Source organism: Ranitomeya variabilis, chromosome 4 (assembly GCF_051348905.1).
Source record: "Ranitomeya variabilis isolate aRanVar5 chromosome 4, aRanVar5.hap1, whole genome shotgun sequence".
NCBI lineage: Eukaryota > Metazoa > Chordata > Amphibia > Anura > Dendrobatidae > Ranitomeya > Ranitomeya variabilis.
The window spans coordinates 678,691,482-678,710,395 of record NC_135235.1 but is presented as its reverse complement, the minus strand read 5'-3'; positions in this window follow the sequence as shown (position 1 = coordinate 678,710,395).

Sequence of the window (18,914 nt, the reverse complement as noted above, 5' to 3'; positions counted from 1 at the left end):
AGAAACACCTGCCCAGGATTGCAACCCAGAGGGAATCCAAGAGCAGAATTCACAACAGGGGAGACACAGAACCACAACTCTGGCCCAATGGTATAACAGTAAACTATGAACGTGGCAGAAAGTGGCTGCCTGATATATACGACACACTAGCAGTACAGCAGAATATACACTGTGTGCGAATTTTAATCTCCCTTTTTTTTGGGAGGGAGACACAGAACCACAACTCTGGCCCAGTGGTATAACAGTAAACTATGAACGTGGCAGAAAGTGGCTGCCTGATATATACGACACACTAGCAGTACAGCAGAATATACACTGTGTGCGAATTTTAATCTCCCTTTTTTTTGGGGGGAGACACAGAACCACAACTCTGGCCCAGTGGTATAACAGTAAACTATGAACGTGGCAGAAAGTGGCTGCCTGATATATACGACACACTAGCAGTACAGCAGAATTTACACTGTGCGAATTTTAATCTCCCTTTTTTTTTGGGGGGGGAGACACAGAACCACAACTCTGGCCCAGTGGTATAACAGTAAACTATGAACGTGGCAGAAAGTGGCTGCCTGATATATAAGACACACTAGCAGTACAGCAGAATATACACTGTGTGCGAATTTTATTCTCCCTTTTTTTTGGGGGGGAGACACAGAACCTCAACTCTGGCCCAGTGGTATAACAGTAAACTATGAACGTGGCAGAAAGTGGCTGCCTGATATATACGACACGCTAGCAGTACAGCAGAATATACACTGTGTGCGAATTTTAATCTCCCTTTTTTTTGGGGGGGAGACACAGAACCACAACTCTGGCCCAGTGGTATAACAGTAAACTATGAACGTGGCAGAAAGTGGCTGCCTGATATATACGACACACTAGCAGTACAGCAGAATATACACTGTGTGCGAATTTTAATCTCCCTTTTTTTTGGGGGGAGACACAGAACCACAACTCTGGCCCAGTGGTATAACAGTAAACTATGAATGTGGCAGAAAGTGGCTGCCTGATATATACGACACACTAGCAGTACAGCAGAATATACACTGTGTGCAAATTTTAATCTCCCTTTTTTTTGGGGGGGAGACACACAACCACACCTCTGGCCCAGTGGTATAACAGTAAACTATGAACGTGGCAGAAAGTGGCTGCCTGATATATACGACACACTAGCAGTACAGCAGAATATACACTGTGTGCGAATTTTAATCTCCCTTTTTTTGGGGGGGAGACACAGAACCACAACTCTGGCCCAGTGGTATAACAGTAAACTATGAATGTGGCAGAAAGTGGCTGCCTGATATATACGACACACTAGCAGTACAGCAGAATATACACTGTGTGCAAATTTTAATCTCCCTTTTTTTTGGGGGGAGACACACAACCACACCTCTGGCCCAGTGGTATAACAGTAAACTATGAACGTGGCAGAAAGTGGCTGCCTGATATATACGACACACTAGCAGTACAGCAGAATATACACTGTGTGCGAATTTTAATCTCCCTTTTTTTGGAGGGGGAGACACAGAACCACAACTCTGGCCCAGTGGTATAACAGTAAACTATGAACGTGGCAGAAAGTGGCTGCCTGATATATAAGACACACTAGCAGTACAGCAGAGTATACACTGTGTGCGAATTTTATTCTCCCTTTTTTTTTGGGGGGGGGGGGAGACACAGAACCACAACTCTGGCCCAGTGGTATAACAGTAAACTATGAACGTGGCAGAAAGTGGCTGCCTGATATATACGACACACTAGAAGTACAGCAGAATATACACTGTGTGCGAATTTTAATCTCCCTTTTTTTTTGGGGGGGGGGAGACACAGAACCACAACTCTGGCCCAGTGGTATAACAGTAAACTATGAACGTGGCAGAAAGTGGCTGCCTGATATATACGACACACTAGCAGTACAGCAGAATATACACTGTGTGCGAATTTTAATCTCCCTTTTTTTTGGGGGGAGACACAGAACCACAACTCTGGCCCAGTGGTATAACAGTAAACTATGAATGTGGCAGAAAGTGGCTGCCTGATATATACGACACACTAGCAGTACAGCAGAATATACACTGTGTGCAAATTTTAATCTCCCTTTTTTTGGGGGGGAGACACAGAACCACAACTCTGGCCCAGTGGTATAACAGTAAACTATGAACGTGGCAGAAAGTGGCTGCCTGATATATACGACACACTAGCAGTACAGCAGAATATACACTGTGTGCAAATTTTATTCTCCCTTTTTTTTTGGGGGGGAGACAAAGAACCACAACTCTGGCCCAGTGGTATAACAGTAAACTATGAACGTGGCAGAAAGTGGCTGCCTGATATATACGACACACTAGCAGTACAGCAGAATATACACTGTGTGCGAATTTTAATCTCCCTTTTTTGGGGGGGGAGACACAGAACCACAACTCTGGCCCAGTGGTATAACAGTAAACTATGAACGTGGCAGAAAGTGGCTGCCTGATATATACGACACACTAGCAGTACAGCAGAATATACACTGTGTGCGAATTTTAATCTCCCTTTTTTTGGGGGGGGAGACACAGAACCACAACTCTGGCCCAGTGGTATAACAGTAAACTATGAACGTGGCAGAAAGTGGCTGCCTGATATATACGACACACTAGCAGTACAGCAGAATATACACTGTGTGCAAATTTTATTCTCACTTTTTTTTGGGGGGGGAGACACAGAACCACAACTCTGGCCCAGTGGTATAACAGTAAACTATGAACGTGGCAGAAAGTGGCTGCCTGATATATACGACACACTAGCAGTACAGCAGAATATACACTGTGTGCGAATTTTAATCTCCCTTTTTTTGGGGGGGAGACACAGAACCACAACTCTGGCCCAGTGGTATAACACAACACTATGAACGTGCCAGAAAGTGGCTGGAATTATTATTTAAAAATAAAAATACAATAACAAGCTCCCTACAATGAGCTCAGGACAAGTATGGCAGCAATAAAAAGGACTGCTGAACACAAAAATGTGGACAAATAAACAAGATAGGTAACTGTGCAGAAAGGAGCAACAGGAATTTTGCTTTTAAAAAAGCAGTTGGTTTGCACAGCACCGTCCACACAGCTATGCAGCTGCTGCACTAAAATATGACCTCCACTGTCCCTGCACAAAAAGGTGGTGTGGGACAGTGAAAATCGCTCCAGCACAAGCGGTTTGGGGTTTTATATTTCCTCCCTAACTCTGTCCCTGCTTCTGACTAACTGCAGCAACACCTCTCCCTATGCTCACATCGGCAGAAGTAGGATGGCGGTCGGCGTGCACGCCCCTTTATAGCTCCTGTCATGCCCTTCTCTAAGATGGTGGGGACCGAGACCTATGTCATCACGCTGCCCACACTCTGCGTCCTCCTTCACTGGATGAAAAACGGCGGTAACAGCGTCATATGAAACGCGACTTTGGCGCTCGGATCGTGTACCGCATGGCCGATCCCACACTAGGATCGGTTCGAGTTTCATGAAACCCGACTTTGCCTAAAAGTCGCCGATTTATGAAAATGACCGATCCGTTTCGCTCAACCCTATCAGTTAGCACTATGATCTGTTGTGCAGCTCCTTGCAGATGATGCCTCCATTCTTTGAAAGCCTCAATAATAGCCAGCAATTCCTTGTCTCCCACGTCATAATTCTTCTCTGCTGAGGTTAGTCTACAGGAAAAGAAAGCACAAGGATGTAGCAGACCCTTCTCTCCAGTTCTTTGGGAGAGAATAGCCCCCAAGCATTATCAGAAGCATCCACCTCCACAATGAAAGAAAGTGTTGGATCTGGGTGTATCAACAGCGGTGCTCAGGTGAAACAGATCTTAAGCCGATCAAAAGCTTATTGAGCCTGTGATGACCACTTAAAGGGCTTTTCCTTCTTTGTCAAGGAAGTAATGGGACGGACAATATCAGAAAAAATTCGAATGAAGCGTCTGTAGAAATGTGCAAAACCAATAAAACGTTGGACCTCCTTAACGTTCTTGGGTAACGGCCAGTCAAGGATAGCCTGAATCTTACCAGATTCCATGTTCAGCCCCTGGGGAGAGATGATTTAACCTAAGAACTGTATCTCAGAACGATGGAACTCGCATTTCTCCGGCTTAATATACAGATGGTTCTCTTTCAGACGTCTTAAACAGTTTTGACATGTTCTTCATGTTCCTGTCGGGAGTCAGAAAAGATTAGTATATCGTCCAAATAGATCACTACAAACTGGTCCAACAAATCTCTGAAAATGTCATTAGCAAGGTGTTGAAACGTTGCAGGGGCGTTACAAAGCCCGAAGGGCATCACAAGAGATTCAAAGTGTCCATACCGGCATCTGAATGCTGTCTTCCACTCATCCCCTGGACGAATACGCACCAAATTATAAGCCTCACGAAGATCCAGTTTAGAGAACACCTTAGCATGGCGGACTCTTTCCAGTAATTCGGGAATCAGAGGCAAAGGGTAACGGTTTCGTACGGTTACCTTATTGAGTTCCCGATAGTCAACACAGGGTCTCAGGGTCCCATCCTTCTTCTTTACAAAAAAGATAGGTGCCCCTGCTGGTGAGGAAGAAGGACGTATGAAGCCTCTGGCCAGATTTTCATCAATATACTCCTTTAAGGCTTGAAGCTCAGGTGCCGCCAAAGGGTATACGTTACCAAAAGGAATTGCTGCGCCGGGAAGCAGCTCAATGGGACAGTCATAATGCCTGTGTGGAGGAATCTCGTGGCGGTTGCCCAGAGGGAAAAGTCACTTGTGCAGCTATTTGCGTGCTTATGTCCTGAAAAGCCCGTCCATACTGGAACTCTATGCCAGAAAGTTTGTTTTCCTGGGCTGCCATGCGGGTGCTTAAGTCCTGCAAAGTCTGTCCAAACACTTGTTGATTGTGTTCAAAGCTTCCAAACTTCTTTTGCAGACCTTCCACATCTTTCTGCAGTGATCTAATTATGGAAAACACCTGCTCTAGTCTGCTTTCTGCAGTCATTGTTCCAGCAGTCTCCTTTTTTTTTAGGCTAGAGTATCCTGTAATAATTATAGGGGATAACTCAGGAGACTCTTTGCGTGGAACAAGACAACTACAGGACACAGTTTTATAAGTGGTAAAGTCTATATTATCACACGGTGATTCAAACAGGTGCAGAGAGAAACTCAAGTCCACAACACTTGGAGTAAATATTAAATGCAGCTTAGCAGTCTATAGGAAACTTCAGAGGAAAATGCAATCACGCAGAAAGTCTATGAAGCACAATTATTCTTGAGGATACTTGACACGAATAAGTCCTTGCTTAGTCCAAAACACAGATAGATATGCTTATAAGGCAGTTCAAATAATATCTTAGCTCAACCAGGGAGGCCTGGGTAATAGTCTCAGGTTCTTGCAGAGCAGCAACAGCTTACATGTCCAGCAAATGCAGATGGAAGTAAACACGAGCAGCAGATGAACGAGGATTACTGGAACTGGTGTATGCAGCAGGAACTCAGAGCAGAGTAGCAGGATAACCCCACAGGTTCACAGGAGCAGGTATATAGCCAGGGAGTAACCAGAGGTCAGGAGCTGGATGCAAGGCAGAATACTCTAGCACAGACTGAAGGCTGGGGTGGAGTTTTATAGCAGGAAGACACAATGCACATGAGACCAAAGACGCCATCTTGGAAAAGGGCAGTAATGCACAAAAGGTAATAAAAAATGTTCAGAGTCCTGACAGTGTGGGGATTACAGTGAAGGGGCCATCACACAGAGTTGGGGTCAGTATACTGTGTGGAGGTACAGTGAGGAGGCATCATGTTATGTATAAGAGAGCATCATGCTGTGTATAGGGGAGCTGTACAGGGGGGAGACTCGAGACATTATTCAATGTTAAGTTGGCACTTATTCTTATAGGGGAACTCAGGTTACTGTGACTATCATAGGGGCACACAGGGCACTAACACTTTCTAGAGAGCAAAATGTGGGCACTGTTTTCTAGGGAACTTGCACCCAGCATTACTATATTCTAGAGCAGTGGTCCCCAACCTTTCTGACCTTGAGAGACACATTCAGCTTAGAGAGAGGGTCGCGAGCCACATCCAGCTCCCACCCCCTTCAAAGTAGTGTCAACCAAAGCCCCCATTATGGGTATAATGATAACCAAAGATTTTCCACAGAAATCACTCCAGAGCAGTACACTGAGATCCAGGGGTTCCCACAATTCCCCATTCAGTATTCTCCCAACACACTGTCACATCCAGCTTTGAGCACCTCCTCTAACAGGTAGTACAAACCTCCAGCGTACCATACCTAAAACATCTCTTAACCCTAAGACCAGTAAATGTGCATCCATATCTGCAATTCTGTGCGGGGCTACTCACAGAATTCACCATTTTGAGATGTGGTCTTCATACCTGTTTGCTAGACCTGGACCTAATGCACCAAGCTGGCAGACAGTCGCGAGCCACAATTCATGGGACCGCGAGCCACATGTGGCTCCCGAGCTATAGGTTGGGGAGCCCCGTTCTAGAGGGTTGCTTTAGTATTTAGAGGGCACAGAGAACCACACAACAGGTGCAGTAATAGGGACACATACGGCAGCAAAATTAGGGTACTAGTAGGATGAGGAGTTTGTGCAGGTTGGGAATAGATGGTTACGTGCTGAAAATGTGAGAAGTGAAATGTGGCTTTCTTGTATTCTCTGCAGACGAGTCCTGGGTGGAAGAAGTTGTGTTGGTCTGGGCCAGATCGAAAAGACAAGAAAATTGAAAACTTCTATCAGAAAGAACGTCAGCGGTAAGTCATTATCTGTAACTGTACTTTGATCTGTTATGTGTTCTGCAAGGCTGGTATCTACCACTCAGGGCCGGCTCCAGGTTTTTGAGGGCCCCGGGCGAAAGAGTCTCAGTGGGCCCCCCCTTTAACACATACCACGATTCATGATGCACAGATACAGCAGAGAAATATAGGTATAGTACAATGCCAGATTTCACTTCTTCCTTGAGTGATGGCTATTGTAAATTCTACAATACCATACAGCAGAGGAGCTTTATATAAATCAACGCCTTATATGCCAGTTTTTGTGACCAACTCCCTCAGTTACCAGTAGGCATTTTATTGTTAGCTAAACTTGCTGCAAAGAAAAAACTGCATACATTGAATATGACAATTTTTTAATGGAAAACTTTTTAAAGTAAACATTAGAAAGTATTAACGTAGAACATTTGTAAAAGTGCAAAACGTGTAGCATATAGCACATAACAATGGTAGAAAACTTTCTTAAACAGTATAAAAAATACAGATTAGAGAAACACAGCAGATCACATATAAGCAGAAGTGCCTAGGACAAACAAAAAGCAGGCCCCCGGTACTAAGGTCCATAGATCCCCAATACATTATATAAACAAATCCATGTAGTGAGATGCAGATATAGATGCAAATAAAACTTACCAACACCCGTGTGGAGACGCCGCAACCCCTATGCGCATTTCTGCAAGGTGCCTTCCTCAGGGGGAGTGGCATCACAACTAGAACATGCCCGTTTTATATGAGAGATGGCCAATAGGAATAAAGTGTCGCTAGACACATGACCGGAAGTGGACCGAAGAGAATGCCGGTACTTGTAGTTAGAACCGGACTTGATAGTTGAAAGCGGCGCATGTGACCCGGCATCCCCCTGCAAAGTGAAGTCAGCGAGTGCGTCATGGATGGAGGCAGGACGCCAAGGAGAGGCCGCCGGTCGCACGCAAAGTTGCGTGAACAGGGAGCCGCCCCCAGACATCCGCCCACAGCCACTGTTAGACGCCGTCGCCGGCAACACCAACAGGGGTGCCAGTGCACATGCGCACAAAAGTATCAAGTGTCGATATGTCAGAATTAAAAGAAAGTAAGCAGCAAATAGAAAGACGGCTCATCCTATAACATATAGCACAAAATATACTACATAGAGACATATATAAACAGCCTACACTACCTGACAAATAAAACGTGATATACTAGTAGCACCTATAATGTGACTGAAAGAATAAAATAACATAAATAGTCGGGATAGATACTAAAAATGAATATTAAATAAAAAAAGAAACATATGTACTAATACCAACAGTGAAAAAATCACTTTCTACACTTCATCTGGTGTGTTGTGTATTCTATTCACTGTGTTTCTCTGGTTTCTTTAGTGTCACTTATGGTCTCATATTCACTCTTTACTCCTATTTGTTCACTGTTTGTATAGGTGTTATTAGTATATCACGTTTTATTTGTCAGGTAGTGTAGGCTGTTTATATATGTCTCTATGTAGTATATTTTGTGCTATATGTTATAGGATGGGCCGTCTTTCTATTTGCTGCTTACTTTCTTTTAATTCTGACATATCGACAAAAACGGGCATGTTCTAGTTGTGATGCCACTCCCCCTGAGGAAGGCACCTTGCCGAAATGCGCATAGGGGTTGCGGCGTCTCCACACGGTTGTTGGTAAGTTTTATTTGCATCTATATCTGCATCTCACTACATGGATTTGTTTATATAATGTATTGGGGATCTATGGACCTTAGTACCGGGGGCCTGCTTTTTGTTTGTCCTAGGCACTTCTGCTTATATGTGATCTGCTGTGTTTCTCTAACTCATAGTCTAGGGTCCATAGTCCATATATGTTACTTTGTGTATTGAGGACCTATGGATCTTAGTATTGGTGGCTCATTTTGGTATTTATGATGGCAATATTTTAGCCTGTAATTCATATGTATCCCTGTTGCCTATGATCCTTGTTCCTATCAATCCTATTGCAGTTTGTTATGTTATTTTTTGTGACTACTCTGCCCACCCAATGGTGACGCCTTTGCTGCTATTCTTGGCTCACCAAAGCACTATTGGCTATTACATTTTAATCTGTATTTTTTATACTGTTTAATAAAGTTTTCTACCATTGTTCAGGGATACGTGGTTTTTTTGTATGTTTCACGTAGATCTTCACGTAGAACAAGTTTCTCATCCGTTTTGATTTGGATACCACTATATAATCTTTTGGTTAGTGTTCTAACTATTGTGTTATAGTCCAGGGTATTCTCAAGCAGGAATAACTATTGTGGTACTGTATGAATTGGTGCATTATCATCCTGAAAGATGGCGTTCCCCTCTGGGAACAGTGCTTGAACCATTGGATGCACTTGGTCGCCCAAAATGCCTAAATAATCTCGGCTGTTAATTCTTCCACGAAGGGATATCATTGGCCCGGTGGATCTCCACAAAATAGCACCCCAGATCATCACAGAACCTCCGCCATGTTTTACGGTTGGGAGAAGGCAGTCTGGATGGAATGCTTCTTTCGGCTGTCTCCAAACGTACACTCGGCCGGAGGTCGGAAATAGGGTAAACGATGATTCGTCTGAGAATATCACGTTTCCACTGCTCGAGGAACCAATTTCTACACTACTCTAAATGCTTGTAAACATTTGTCATTGAGAGCAACGGTTTTCTAATTGCAGCTCTTCCGTGGAATCCAGATTTGTGCAGCTCCCGACGAACAGTTTTCGTGGAAGCTGGGTTCTGTTGGTGTTCATTGAGCTCAGCAGTGATTTTCGGAAGCCGTGGTCTTGCGATCCTCTCTCACAATTCGCTTTAGAGTCCGACGGTCTCTCTCAGTCAACTTTGACTTTCAGCTGGTCCTGTGCTTTGCTGCGGATGTATTTCCTTCTCTTTCAAACGCAGCTATTACTTTGGAGACAGTACCTGTTGACACGCTAAGCATTCGGGCACTCTCTGTTACACTAGCACCTGCCATACGAGCACCAACAATTTGGCCTCTTTGAAAATCCGAGAGGTCTGCCATTGGTATCAGGTTCTCATCAATGTTCTTACAATTATGCAAAACAAACAATTAATTTACATATACATATCACATAATACAAATAATCAACTACAAAACATTACCATATGTCACGGTTTGCATGTTTATCACATGTTCGAAGATTATGATGCCAAAACATTAGGTGTTTCCATTATTTTGTCCAAACCCTGGATGGAAAAGACTGGCCCCTGGATCTGGCACCTTCTTGCAGTGGGAAGCGTAGATACATGCTAGTTTTCCTTCGAGCTTTACTGCTGTGGTGATGGTCAGCAGGACTTGGAATGGGCCATCATATCTGGGCACGGGGGGTACGTCTGTTGAACCTTTTGGTGAGGACCCAGTCACCGGGTTGGATCTGGTGGGTCCCTTCTAGGTCCTCAGGATGTGTGATGGATGAAAAAACTCGAAAATGTATTTTAGCTAAGTGCTTGGTCAGGTCAATCACAAACTAAGTCAAAGTGTCATATAGCATACACAACTGTTCTGGAAAGTACAACCCTAGCCTGGGGGCACTCCCAAATAGAATCTCATATGGGCTGAGTTTGGTTGGATCAGCTGGTGTGTGTGTCTGACACTAAACAATGCGAGGGGAAGACTCTAATACTGAGGCTTATTGCATCCGATGCAAGAGCATCATATGCATTATGATAATGACCCTCGGCTCCTGCTTTGCTGCGAGCAGGAGCAGAGTGTCATGCGTCTGTGCTCCGAGCCTCTCGCGCAGAGAGGATTGGAGCACGGCTGTGGAGGTGGCGGAGAAATGAATTTCTTCATCTCCTCCATTGCCGGGGTCAGCGTATAACGCACATCACTCAGATGATATCTGAGTGATGTGCGTTGTCTCACTCGCACCCATAGACTTATAGAGGAAAAAAATGGTGATGTGAGCTGCCCCATAGATGAATACTGGTCTGAGTGCTATGCAATGTTTTCTCGCATAGCACTCGTCCGTATTCATCGCTAGTGTGACCCCAGCCTATAGGTGCTTCTCACAAAATTAGATCATCAAAAACTTAACTTATTTCAGTTCTTCAATGCAAAAAGTGAAACTCATATATTATATAGAGTCATTGCAAACAGAGTGATATAGTTCAAGTGTTTATTTCTGTTTATGCTGATGATTATGGAAATGAGAAAAATAAGGAATGAAAGCCCAAAAGTCATTATCTCAGTAAATTAGAATACTTTATAACACCAGCTTGAAAAATGATTTTAACCCCTTTCAGACATCCGATGTACTATCCCGTCAAGGTAACCTGGGCCTGTCTGACCATCGACGGGATAGTACATCATACGCGATCAGCAGCGCTCACAGGGGCAGCACGACACTATGTACCAGGAGCGGTCACGGACCGCTCTCAGAACATTAACCCCCAGAACACTGCGATCAAACAAGATCGCAGCGTTCTGGTGGCATAGGGAAGCATCGCGCAGGGAGGGGGCTTCCTGCATGCTTCCCTGAGACCCTAAGAACAAGGCGGTGTGATTGCGTTGTTCTGAGGGTCTCCTCCCTGCAGGTCCCCGGATCCAAGATGGCCGTGGGGTCCTTCCAGGTCCTGGCAGGGAGGTGGCTTGTCAGTGTCTGATGACAGCAGGAGCTGAGTAGCCTCCAACTCTGCCTGTCTGATCGCTGATCTGACATAGTGCTCTGCAAAGTGTAAGATCAGCGATCTGACTTTATACAGTGATGTCCCACCCTGGGACAATGTAAAAAAGTAAAAGAGAAAAATTAACATGTGTAAAAATATTTTTTTTTAAATTCCAAAATATAGAATTTTTTTTTCCCAATAAATACATTTATTTATGTAAATAAAAAAACAATAAAAGTACACATATTTAAAATTATATATTTTATTTATATAATAAAAATAATCGTACTAACCCGAAGAATAAAAATGCTTTATCAATTTTACTACAGGCGGAACGTTATAAATGCAGGCGGAACGGTATAAATGCCCCACCCAAAAGAAATTTATGAAGTGCTGTTTTTTGTTTATTCTGCCTCCCAAAAATCATAATAAAAGGAGATCAAAAGACGTCATGTGCCCGATAATGGTACCAATAGAAACATCAACTCGTGACTCTGTGGGCCAAAATATGGAAAAATTACAGTATAGCTCTCAAAATGTGGTGATGCAAAAACTATTTTTTGCAATAAAAAGCGTCTTTTAGTGTGTGACAGCTGCCAAACAAAAACCTGCTAAAAAAACCTGATATAAATAGTAAATCAAACCCCCCTTTATCATGCCCTTAGTTAGGAAAAATAATAAAATAAAAAATTGAATTTATTTCCATTTTCCCATTAGGGTTAGGGCTGAAGTTAGGGTTAGAGTTGGGGCTAAAGTTGGGGTTGGGGCTAAAGTTAGGATTAGGGTTGGGGCTAGAGATGGGGTTAGGGTTTGGATTACGTTTAAGGTTAGGATTAGGGTTAAGGGTTGTCAGAGTTAGGGGTGTGGTTAGGGTTATGGTTAGAGGTGTGTTAAGGTTAGGTGTGTGTTTAGGGTTGAGATTACGGTTAGGGGCGTGTTTGGGTTAGGGGTGTGGTTAGTGTTATGGTTAGAGTTGGCATTAGGGTTAAGGGTGTGTTCGGGTTAGGGTTGGAGTTAGAATTGGGGTTTTTCCACAGTTTAGGCATATCAGGGGCTCTCCAAATGCGACATGGTGTCCAATCTCAATTCCAGCCAATTCTGCGTTGAAAAAGTAAAACGGTGCTCCTTCCCTTCCGAGCTCTGCTATGCGCCCAAACAGTGGTTTACCCCCACATATTGAGTATCAGTGTACTCAGGACAAATTGGACAACTTTTGCTGCCCTATTTCTCCTGTTATCCTTGGGGAAATAAAAATTTGGGGGCTAAAAAATCATTCTTGTGGGAAAAAATGATTTTTTTATTTTCACGGCTCTGCTTTATAAACTGTAGTGAAACACTTGGGGGTTCAAAGTTCTCAAAACACATCGTTCTCAAAACACATCTAAGATAAGTTCCTAGGGGGGTCCAGTTTCCAAAATGGGGTCACTTGTGGGGGTTTCTACTGTTTAGGCAAATCAGTGGCTCTGCAAATGCAACGTAACGCCTGCAGACCATTCCATCAAAGTTTGCATTCCAAAACACCACTACTTCCCTTCCAAGCCCCAAAGTGAGCCCAAACAGTAGTTTTCTCCCACATATGGGGTATTGGTATACTCAGGACAAATTGGACAACAACTTTAGGGGTCCAATTTCTCTTGTTACCCTTGGAAAGATACAAAACTGGGGGCTAAAAAAAATCATTTTTGTGGAATTGTTTTTTTTTTTTAATTTCACGGCTCTGCGTTATAAACTTTAGTGAAACACTTGGGCGTTCAAAGTTCTCACATCTAGATAAGTTCCTTGGGGGGTCTAGTTTCCAATATGGGGTCACTTGTGGGGGGTTTTCTACTGTTTAAGTACATCAGGGGCTCTGCAAATGCAACGTGACACCCACAGACCATTCCATCTAAGTCTGCACTCCAAAACGGTGTTCCTTCTCCTCCGAGCTCTGCCATGCACCCAAACAGTAGATTACCCCTACATATGGTGTATCGGCGTACTCAGGACAAATTGCACAACAACTTTTGGGGTCTAATTTCTCCTGTTACCCTTGGGAAAAGAAAAAATAAAAAAAATCATTTTTGTGAAAAAAATGATTTTTTATTTTTACTGCTCTACATTATAAACTTCTGTGAATCACTTGGGGGTTTAAAGTGCTCACCACACATCTAGATAAGTTCCTTAGTGGGTCTCGTTTCCAAAACGGTGTCACTTGTGGGGGGTTTCCACTGTTTAGGCACATCAGGGGCTCTCTAAACGCAACATGGCATCTGATCTCAATTCCAGCCAATTTTGCATTGAAAAGTCAAACGCCACTCCTTCCCTTCCGAACTCTGTCATGCCCCCAAACAGTGGTTTACTCCCAAATATGGGGATGGTCGTACCGAGGACAACTTGTACAACAACTTTTGGGGTCCAATTTCTCCTGTTACCCTTGGGAAAATAAAAGAAATTGGATCTGAAGTGAATTTGTTGTGAAAAACAGTTAAATGTTCATTTTTTGTTAGGTAAGGAGGCTTACCTTGACAAGCCAGAGCTGGTATGTCACTCTCCATAAGGAGAAACATTACCCCTTAGACCCCAGTCCAGAGCCTCTCATCTAGCCAAATTAGTTCTCATGCTTCACACTGACGAGGACCAACAGCCCGAAACACCGTGTCTGCGAATTGAGATACTGATTTGGCTTTTATCCTAAGTCATATTGCACGACTCGTTAAAGGGTTGATTGTGACTTGTAGGATCGCTACTTCCAACAGTTGGCGCTATAGAGTTTAAGTCCTCTTTTTCTCTGAAGAGGCAATTTGCATTTTTTTTTAAACATTCCAAAAATTCATGTGAAGCACCTGAAGGGTTAATAAACTTCTTCAATGTGGTTTTGAGCACCCCAAGGGGTGCAGTTTTTAGAATGGTGTCACTTTTGGGTATTTTCTATCATATAGACCCCTCAAAAAATTTTGATTCCAAAATTGTGCTGATGTAAAGTAGAGATGTGGAAAATGTTACTTATTAAGTATTTTGTGTGACATATATCTGTGATTTAAGGGCATGAAAATTCAGACTTGGAAAATTGCGAAGTTTTTTACATTTTCGCCAAATTTCCATTTTTTTCACAAATAAACGCAAGTCATATCAAATAAATTTTACCACTATCACAAAGTACAATATGTCACAAGAAAACATTGTCAGAATCACCAGGATCCATGTAAGCGTTCCAGAGGTATTACCTCAAAGGGACAGTGGTAAGAATTGTAAAAATTGGCCTTGGGGGTTAAAGGGTTTTAATCTGAAATGTTGGCCTACTGAAATGTATGTTCAGTAAATGTTTTCAATACTTGTCGGGGCTCATTTTGCATCAATTACTGCATCAATGCAGCATGTCATGGAGGCGATCAGCCTGGGGCACTACTGAGGTGTTATGGAAGTCTAGGTTGCTTTGATAGCAGCTTTCAGCTCATCTGCTCATCTGCATTGTTGGGTCTGGAGTCTCTCAGTGAGGGAATCAAATGTCGAGGTTTCTTGCCAATCATGTTGAGCCATCTCAGAGTCGACTACATCTTCCCCTAGAGTGTCAAGAGATGTGATCTTCATCATCTTCCCCCTTTGGCAGATTTAAGAGAGTAGCTGGGTTAAGGATAACACATCTGGAGGTGGTGACGTCTGGGAGCAGAAGGGAGCATTGTAGTCATAGATGACAGGAAGCAGATAGGTGTTTTGGCTGTGTCTGGGCCAGAATGGCAGTAATGTCATGAGGTGCCATTATCTTTAGCTGTAGTTCAAAGAGATACTGCACTCGTCAAAAGGAGGTTTTATGCTCAATAGTATAAGCACCAGGCAGCTGCACCACCACTGATTGGCGGTTGCCTTATGCCTTACAGACTGGCCATACTCCTTATGCATTACTAAGGGACATATGTGATCAAGGCCACTAAATGGGCCGAAACGTTTTACTTGTCACTACAAATCACTTGTTGCAAATAAAATTACACTATTGAGCATAAAACTTCATTTTGACAAGTGCAGTATCTCTTTGAACTACTGACTATTGGGATTATCAGTCCCTTACTAGCACCGTCCAACTGCCTCAGTTGAGTCCTAGCCCTCTACTTCCATTATCTTTAGCTGGTAGCCCAGAAAAAGCCATGAAGTTGTGTCAGGACTCTAGTTGCATGTCCTTTCTTCTCTATGACAAACTGGCAGAACAGTTTATTGTAGTCTGGTAGTCCTAGAGCAGGAGGATGTGATTGCAGCCTTTAGCATGTAGAATCCATCAATGGCAACCGTGGTTAGGCTGAAGGGAGTGTCCTTGAGGCAGTCATGCAAGGGTTGCATGTGTAGAGAGACATCAAGAATCTAAGGGCGGCAATAGGATACAAGTCCAAGGAAGGAATGTAGCCATAATGGCAGAGGTATGTTCTCCACTACTGTCTTCCTGTCTTCAGTCAGATGTTTAGTCTGGTGTGAGATGCAGTATCATAGGAACACAAACCTATCCGGGCAGAATTGCAACTTGACTTTGGATGCTTTGCATCCATTGTGTGCCAGGAACTGGAGTAAGGAGATAGACTTCCTCTGTGTTTCTGCCTTAGTGTCAGACCAGAGGAGGTCATCAAGGTACTGCAGAAGTGTGAAAGTGGGGTGTGTCATTTTCCAAGATTCCTGGACCATGGTCATGGCTTGGGTGAACATGGAGAGGCTGTTTTGTGCCCCTTGAGGCAACACAGTCCAAGTATATTGTTGGCCCTCAGGTGTGAAAGCAAACAAGTACTGGCTGTCAGGGTGTAGTGGAACACTGAAAAAGGCATTTCCCAAATCAATCACCGTGAACCAGGTGGAGGTAGACGGGATAGATGAAAGCAGACTGTGTGGATTTGGCACAATTGGGGTGTCCGGTACTGTGGCTTCATTAACAGCATGTAAATAATGTACCATGCAGATCTTGGTAGGTTGCCCCTTTGGTGTTTTCTTCACTGGAATCAATGGGGTATTGCAAGGTGACTTGCTCCATTCCTGAGGTAGATTTTAAGTTGTTGGGTGATAGCAGCAGATTGTGGAATGGAGAGTGGGTATTGGGGTTTCTGTGGTAGCAAGGCTCCTGGCTTGAGTTTCACTTCCAAAAGCTGGAGTTGGAGTCGTCCAATGTCTTCTGGGCCTTGTGCCCATGGTGTGTCCGGGACTTGTGCCATCAGTTTAGCAGCTGCTGGGACTAGTGGTGTATCCTATAGAGAGAAGAGGCCGTATTCTTCTGCTGAGTATTCCTTTGAGAGTGGAGTGTTGAGGGTGACAGTTGCTCATGAAATCGAATGTTAGCCTGGAGTTTTGACAGATCTTATCCCAGCAGATTTATAGGGCATGTTGAAAAGACTACTAGCTGAGACAGCATACCCTGCGTGGGTTGTAGGCCTATGTGTAGGGGTATGGACATTGGTGTGTACCGTGTTTCCATCCACTCCTACACAAGTCACCACTTCATATGTGAGACAATCTGGTAAGTCAATGTTCCTTATTACACTTCTAACAGCACCGGTATTCACCAAGAAATTGAGGGGTTTACCCTCAACATTTACCTGGATGGTGGGGGGTTTGTCCACTCAGCTGTTTTATAGCATGTAAGTGTATGTAGTCCTGGTGTTTGTGGTGGATCTGGTTTGCCAATGTCCTATTATGGCTTGTTATCCGGTTGCCTCTGCTGTACTGGTTCCCTCCTCTGGGGGACTGACCTACAGTTCCTTTTCAGGTGTCCTACCTTGCCACAGTTGTAGCAGGTGATCCTGGGCTCTGTGTGTTCATGTTGTGAGTGGTCTTGTGCCACCAGATTGTTGGTGCTTAAGATGTCCATCGGTGTGGCCTGACTTACGATGGCTGCTAGTGTTGGTGTGATCTGACTTAATGGAAAAAAGCTGTATAACCTGTTTTAATTTTAGCGAAGGGTGTCTCTACTACCCTACTATTCTAGTAAAATGCCAACCTTCATGTGAGATACTAAGTTCTAATGCTTCAATGCAATGAGGGCATGTCATCTGACCGATGTGGCTGGTTGTGAAATGGTTAATATTTTAGCACAATCCAGTTGTACCTTTTTACTATTACTGCAGCCTGGACTCTGACCCTGACTGGGCATCAGTAATAAATTTTAGCTAATACGTTTGTCACCAAGGTAACCGGGAATCTGGCCTTTGATTTGGCTAGGATGATAAAGGTTAAGCTAATCATTAACTGTCTTGGATGATTTTTCCCTTTTCTAATACTGGTTTCAACAACTTGATGCAAGCAGGGAGAAATTTAACAATGCCCACAATAGTAATATTTTTTGCGCTGATCTGGGGAGCTGGACCCTGGATGAGGACTGAACACACCTGGAACCATCATTAGCCATGCTAGAGGCTGGAACCAGAGTGATTGTTCGATGTTACTCTGTGTATTTCTCCGTTTGCCTACCCGTTGCAATGTTATCACTGGAAACACTTCTCACTTATTTGAACAACACAGACAGATAAACAATTAGGGATAATAATCTGACTAGATCAAAGGCTCAGAACTTGTCAATTGCGGTCAATTATTGTCCGAAGATGACAGTCGGCTATCTCTATCCCTTTACGGACACACACTAGAGGGTCATTAGGCAAGATGACATATTTTCCTACCTCTTTAGGAGCTGCACGGTCTCCGGCCCTCAGGTGTGGTTCACCACGGGAAGAGGTCTGGTCCAGCTGCAGTCTGAACTCCTCATCCTGGCCAACATTGGGTGCCAACTGTTAGAGCCACACTAAAGCTGTGTGATCATCTTAATTGTCTGTTGCCAAATTATATACTTGTGATTGATCACACAGTCATATACAGAAAATCTGTTTTATTAAGGAAAAGGTACATCCTTATATAGATTATCAGTTATCATATTGATCATTGGTTAAACCTCCTCCCTCAGGAACCAATATTCATTAGCTTTTATGATTTAGTTTTTTCCCTACTACTTCATTATTTATCAGCAAAGTGGAAACGCCATCATATCAAAGTCCACATGTGTTCTTATCCCCTTCATGACCTTGGGATTTTCCATTTTCCGTTTTCCATGTTCGTTTTTCGCTCCCCTCCTTCCCAGAGCCATAACTTTTTTATTTTTCCGTCAATATGGGCATGTGAGGGCATATTTTTTGCTAAACAAGTTGTACTTTTGAACGACACCATTGATTTTCGCATGTCGTGTACTAGAAAATGGGAAAAAAAATTCCAAGTGCGGTGAAATTGCAAAAAAAGTGCAATCCCACACTTGTTTTTTGTTTTGTTTTACTAGGTTCACTAAATGCTAAAACTGACTTGCCATTATGATTCTCCAGGTCATTATGAGTTCATAGACACCAAACATGTCTAGGTTCTCTTTTATCTAAGTGGTGAAAAAAATTCCAAACTTTGCTTAAAAAAAAAAAAAATTGCGCCATTTTCCAATACCCATAGCGTCTCTATTTTTCATGATCTGGGGACGATTGACGGCTTATTTTTGCGTGCCGAGCTGGTGTTTTTAATGATACCATTTTGGT